Source organism: Camelus ferus, chromosome 3 (genome assembly GCF_009834535.1).
Source record: "Camelus ferus isolate YT-003-E chromosome 3, BCGSAC_Cfer_1.0, whole genome shotgun sequence".
Classification (NCBI taxonomy): domain Eukaryota; kingdom Metazoa; phylum Chordata; class Mammalia; order Artiodactyla; family Camelidae; genus Camelus; species Camelus ferus.
This window is the reverse complement of record NC_045698.1, coordinates 30,057,977-30,065,063: the sequence shown is the minus strand read 5'-3', so window position 1 is coordinate 30,065,063 and position 7,087 is coordinate 30,057,977. Positions and strand designations below refer to the sequence as shown.

General features: G+C 36.7%; 1 non-coding gene across 1 annotated transcript; it reads left to right on the top strand.

Moving 5' to 3' along the window:
- Nucleotides 1-5,370: 5,370 nt before the first annotated feature.
- TRNAE-CUC lies at nucleotides 5,371-5,443 on the top strand. The gene has a single exon. It is a non-coding gene; the product is annotated as a tRNA-Glu (tRNA).
- The last annotated feature ends 1,644 nt before the right edge of the window (nucleotides 5,444-7,087 follow it).

Genomic DNA, 7,087 nt, shown 5'->3' with positions numbered 1-7,087 from the left:
CATAATCTCACTTCATGAAATGACATTAATTAGAACAAAAGAGGCAAAGTAGCTTTCCCAATACATTTTGAAACTTCATTGAAATAAAATGATAGGAACAGTAGAATGGGAGATGGAATTAATTGAAAAAAAAAAAAAAGAAGTAAATGGAGTGATACATTTTGCATTCCCCACCTCAGCACTAAGCACTGCAATTTAGTATCTATTTCTGGCCAAATCATTGCTGTTGTTACCATTGGTTTGTCTTGAAAGATTTCATGCATGGAGCAAAAGCTTCAGGCTCACCCAATATTGAAATGCCCTGTGAATGTTTCTCTCTCTTCTTAGACTGGGAAGTTTCCTGAGGCCTGATGTTGTCTTGTGTGTGTCTCAGCAGTTAACAGGGCACAGCCACTTTTATTTTTGGAAGTTCCTGGTATATTAAAACATCAAGAAATCCTGAAACAAGTTTCCAAAAATTGTGGCCTATTTAAAATTTTTGATTTAACAAATTTCTGCTTTTTCTCAAATTAAAGTATAATACAACATAGTTATGCTTCTCAAAAGATACATGACAGAATTTTTTACAAATAAGATAATTAATAGTGCCAAACAAAGACAGTAAGTTTAAGTTGTAGAATTACCATATTTTATTCCTATCCTGATAGCTCTGTATTTGAGGCTATTCAGGTATATGAAATTTTGACCAGTGGGCTGCCTGTCTCCTCTGGCTGCAACTCTTGCTTTGGTCCTGTCTTATTAATCTTTGTACTATGAGCCTAGCACAGTGTTTGGTTCATAGCAGACATTCAGCGAATGTTTGTTGAAATTTATTTTTAAACTAAACTCTTTTTAAAGAATGACTTATTTAACTTCTGAAAGTCAGGATATCAGAATACTAGTTTTCCATTCCATTGCTAGGACTCCTAAAGTTCTGTTTCACACGTAATTTTGAGACTTTGCAGTGCTTTTATTAAACTGCCAGTGCATGATTTTCCCCTCATGTTTTCTTAGCATGATTCAAAATTCTTATATGGAAAAATATAAGCTAAATTAAAAAAAATGTATGAATGTCTAGGATGGGGGAAAGGTGGGGAGGAAGAAAACAGAAAATCTATACCTCAATTTGTGCCCCCATAAGCCAATTTGATTAGGGACATACCCAAGAGATAACTCTATCAGGGATCTCTAGAGTTATCTTAAGTGAATGCCCGAGTAGAGGAAAACTCTAGACTGTCCCAGAAACATCCCAACCATCCCAGGCTCCCCCAGACTGGGAAGTCCAAGGCCAAGCCTTTGGGACCTGGCAAGTTCCCTGGAACTCAGCTTATATCTTCTTATTCCACACACTCTCGCTAGGTGATCTCACCCTTGGTCTCGCTTAATACACAATCCAGACCCAGATCTCCAGCTCACACTTTGATTTCAGCTCCAGGCTGGTGGCTCTTTTGGATGCTCCTGGGGTATTTCAAAACCACATCTTTGGTACATCAAGTTTACTTCTTTTACTGAAATTTTATACTCAGTTATTGATACCTGCATCTGCCCATTAGTAGAACAAGTCATAAATCTGAGAAGCATTCCTTTTCTTTTTCTCTCTCTCACACTCATACATCTAATCCATGTATTTCCAAGTCCTGTTGCCTTTAAGCCCCTAATAACTCTCAGAACATTCACTAACAAAATTTCTGGAAAGTTATTTGGCAACTTTCATGAAGAGGGCTTGACAGTTTCAAATCCTTTGACAAATTGTATAGCATTATGTAAATCAAGGGTACAATAAAATCCCAAATTATAAAACTATACAGATGTGTGAGTATAGGCATGGCAAAAAGTGAACAAAAGAATGCATCAGATGTTAACACTGGCGGTCTTTTGATGGTGGAGGAATAGACTGTTTTCTTTGCTTCCTTACAAGGTTCAGTATTTTCTAAATGTTTTACACGAACCATATGCTATCATTAAATGTAAACTCCATAAAGACAGATACATTTTTTCATGCATGTATTTGAAGTGCCCAAAACAGCGTCTTTCATATGGTAGATGCTTAATAAGTATTTGTTGAATGAATGAATCTTTATGATGTGAAAAATAATATAACAAGGAATAAATACATTAAAATTCAACTTCTTCCTCTTCCTGGATGATATCTTATTTTAATATAATCTTCATCCCTTCCTTTAAGCCACCTGTGGCTAAAATGGTCAGCAGTGGCCAACCTGCAGAAGTCATCCTTGGCTCTTGATTGTTCTTTTTCTGCCCAACTTTACAAAGATTTGCCTTCTATTCTTTCCTTTCACCTTCCCCTGCAGATGTTGCTAAGCAGATTGGTACAAAATGAGTTTTCAGAAAAGTGACATCAGCATCATGGTGGAATGACACCCCTTGTTTTTGTCTGTCCCCTCAACGTTAATTTGGCTTCTGTTCACAGACAAAAGTGCCTTTGTGGGAGCTGCGGGATCCAGCACTACACGCCAAGGGACCCAGGAGAGGTCTTGCCCACCTGTGCATCAGGTAATAGGCATACAGACCTTGATCCAGGCTGTGGACCTGGCAGTGGCCTGTGGTCCAGCTGCAGCTCCTCTTGGCTGTGGTCCGGGAGCCCCTGGAAAACACTGTCTTAGACGATCACCAGTGGATGACAAGAGTCTTTGTGAAGTCAAGGTTTCCAGAGAAATTCTAGCACATCGTTGGAGGAAAAAAAATGTTTAGATGCATCAAAGTGGGTAAGAAAACATCTTGACTTTACCTGCATTACTCCTTCCCCAAGGCAGCACAATAGGGTCAAGAGAGATCTTGGTCTGAGATAGTTCTTGGGGTGAAGGGGAATGAGAGTGCACGAGTGAACACCCTTTCGCGGCTGTGTGAGATTCTCAAAAGAGGCACTCTCCTGCTGTGGCATCAGGAACTAGCTTTAGCAGATGACTAGTGAGCATGCGCAGAAAGCCTGCCAAACCCTGTAAGCCAGAGAGCTCCCTAACTTGAGCTTGAGCGCCACCTTTGGGAAAACAAAGAGGCAGTCAGCCCTAGGCCAGGTTCACTGCAGAATCCAGACAAGGAATACAAGCTTAAGAATTCTGCCACAAGAGGGAGCAAGAAGAGCTGGGTAGGTGTATCCAGGTGTATTCACATGGAGGTGATTGCTGTTTCAAACGAGAAGACGATGCAAAACTTCAAGGAACATGATAAATCAAGGAGTAACATGAAAATATATAAAAATATACAACACAGTGGTAAAGGTGAGTATGTTGTCAAATTTAGAATAATATAGTGGCATGTTAACCACTTAATTCTCATATAAAGGACTCTAGTATAAAGGTTAAAGGATAAGAGTGTTATAAAACTACAGCTACAGACAAAGGCCTCTAGACCACCAGAAGTCCAGGACCAAGCTTCACCCAGCAGTGGGCAGTCGCCGGCTCCTCCTGCCAGGAAACCTGCATAAGCCTCTAAGTCCAGTCTCATCCACCAGGGGCAGATACTAGAAATAAGAAAACAACAATCCCAAAACCTGTGAAAGGAATCCACAAACAGAGGCTAGACTCTACATTGGGACCGACTGGACCCTGGCCCTTGGGTAACAAGAGGGGAGTGTACTGCTGGGACACATAGGATATCTCCCACAGAGACCCACTTCTCCAAGGTCGAGGTAAGTGACTAACCTACCTAAAAATACAAATAGAAACATAGACAATATGAGGTGGCAGAGGAATGTATCTCCCAGGCCAAGACACAAGATAAAATCCCAGAAGAAGAAATAAGTGATGAGGAGATAGGCAATTTATCTGAGAAGGAGTTTAGAGTAATGATGATGAAGATGTTCAGAGAACTCAGGAGGAGTATAGATGCACAGAGTGAAGTTTTTAGCAAACAGTTGGAAAAGATAAAGAATACCCAAACAGAGTTAAAGAATAAAGTCACTGAAATGAATAACACACTAAAAGGAACCAAGAATAGACTAAATGAGGCAAAAGAATGGATCAGTGACCTAGAAGACAGATTGGTAGAAATCACTACTGCAGAACAGAAAAAAGAAAAAAGAATGAAAAGAAATGAGGATCGTTTATGAGAACTATGGGACAACATGAAGTACACTAATATTTGCATTATAGGGGTCCCAGAAAGAGAAGAGAGAGAGAAAGGATCTGAGAAAATTTTTGGAGAGATAATAACCGGTAACTTACCCAACTTGGGAAAGGAAACAATCACCCAAGTAAGTCCATGAAGTGCAGAGATTTCCACACAGGATCAACCCAAAGAGGAACACACAAGGCACACAGTAATCAAATTGACAAAAATTAAGGATAAGGAGAAAATACTAAAATTAGCAAGAGAAAAGCAACAAATAACATATAAGGGAACTCCCATAAGGTTATCAGCTGATTTTTCAGCAGAAACTCTACAGGCCAGAAGGGAGACGCACGATACATTTAAAGTGATGAAAGGGACAAACTTACAACGAAGAATACTCTATCCAGCAAGGCTCTCGTTCAGATTTGATGGAGAAATCAAAAGCGTCACAAATAAACAAAAGCACCACCAAACCAGCTTTACGACAAATGTTAATGGAACTTCTCTAGTCATCAAACCATAAGAAAAGAGAACAAAAACAATAAAGATCTAAAAAAAAAAAAAAGACCTACAGAAGATTGCTTTGGCAATTCAGTGGTCATTTATGCTTCCACATAAATTTTAGAATTGTTTGTTCTAGTTCTCTGAAAAATGTGAGTATTTTGACAGGGGTTGTGTTGGATTTGTAGGTTGCTTTGGATAGTACGGTCATTTTGATAATGTTGATTCTTCCAATCCAAGAGCACAAGATATCTTTCCATTTCTTGGTATCATGTTCAATTTCCTTCATCAATGTTTTACAGTTTTCAGAGTATAGGTGACCTCCTTGGTTAAGATTACTTCTAGGTATTCTGTTGTTTTTGATGCAATAGAAATGTTTATGACAGTTAGAAAATTCTGGTTTTTGAAGTTAAAAAAAAAGTGATTGAAGGGCCACAAGTGGCAAAATATCCTCCTTTCTTATGAGTGAGTTGTATTCCATTATATATATATGCTGCATCTCCTTTATCTATTCTTCTATTGATGTGCACTTAGGATGCTTCCATATCTTGGCAATTATAAATAATGTTGCTGTTAATAGCAGAGTGTATGTATCTTTTTGAATTAATTTTTATTTTGTGGTTGGCTTTATTTCTTTGATAACTATGTAAGTTAAAAAGTTAAATCTCTAAACATTCTTAGAAACAATTAACAGTACATATATGTAAATTTAAAAATATGTGCAGTATTGCTGTATATATATATATACATACATACAATATACTGTATATGTGCAGTCAAATTATAACAATTCTACCTAATAAAACTGAAAAATGGAGGGAGGGTATAGCTCAATTGGTAGAGTGCTTGCTTCTCATGCATGAGGTCCTGGGTTCAATCCCCAGTACCTCCATTAAAATAATAAATAAATAAATAAGAATCTAATTACCTCCCCCAAAATAAAAAAAAAAAGTAAAAATTTAGAAAAATCCTGAAAAATGAAAAAAAAAGCAAAAAAAAAAAAAAAAAGAGACTAGAAAACCAACAGAAAGGATCAAGGAAACTAGGAGCTGGTTTTTGAAAAGATGAACATAATTGACAAACTTTTAACCAAACTAAGAAAAAGAGAAGAATAAGAAAAAAAATCAGAAATGAAAGAGGAGACATTACAACTGGTACCACAGAAATACAAAGGATCAAAAGAGACTACTAGGAACACCAACAAATTGGATAACCTAGAAGAAATGGAAAATTCTTAAAAACATACAACCTACCAAGACTGAATCATGAAGAAATAGAAAATCTGAACAGACCAATAACAAGTAAGGAGATTAAATCAGTAATAAAAAATCCCAAACGAGAAAAGCCGAGAACCAGATGGTTTCACTGGTGAATTCTACCAAACATTTAAAGAAAAATTAACACAAATCTTTCACAACCCTTCCAAAAATCGAAGAGAAGGGAGTACTCCCATACTCATTTTACGAAGTCAATATTACCCCAATACTAAAGCCAGATAAGGACACTATAGGAAGAGAAAACTGCAGGCCAATATCCCTGACTAATACAAATGCAAAAATTCTCAACAAAATTCTAGCAGACTGAATTCAACTGCACATTAAAAGTATCCTATACCATCATCAAATAGGTTTTATCCTAGGGATACAAGGATGATTCAATATACACAAATTTAAAAATGTGACACACCACATTAATAGAACGAAAGATAAAAACTATCAAATAATCTTAATAGATTCAAAAAAGAGCATTTGACAAAACATCCTTTTATGATAAAAACTCGCAACAAATTTGTATAGAAGAAACATACATCTATGTAATAAAAACCATGTTTGACAAGCCGTGCTAACATCATACTTGATGGTGAAAGATTGAAAGCTTTTCTTGTAAGACTAGGAACAAGACAAGGTGCCAACTCTCACCACTCCTGTAAACATGGTACTGGGAGTTGTAGCCACAGCAATCAGACCAACGAACCAACCAATCAACAAACCAACAAACAAATTAATAAATAAATGGTATCCAAACTGGAAAGTTAGAAGTAAAATTGTCTTTGTCTGCAGATGGTCTGATCTTACATATATAATGCAAAAGATTCCACCAAAAAATTATTAGAACTAAGCTACAAATTCAGTAAAGTTGCAGGATAAAATATCAACATACAGATGTCAACTGTGCTTCTATACACTAACAGCAAACTATCTGAAAAAGAAATTATTAAAAACCCCATTAACAATTGCATAAAAAACAATAAAATTTTGAGGAATAAATTTAACTAAACACGTGGAAGATCTGTACACTGAAAGCTATACAATACTGATGAAAGAAATTGGAAAGACATGAATGAATGGAAAGGTAGCCTGTGTTCGTGGATCAGACAAATTAACACAGTCAGGATGTCCACACTATACAAAACCTTCTATACATTCAGTGCAACCCCTATCAAAATTCCAATGACATTTTTCACAGAAATAGAAAAGAAATCCTAAAATTTGTATGGAATTATAAGAGATACAAATAGCCAAAGCAATCCTGAGAA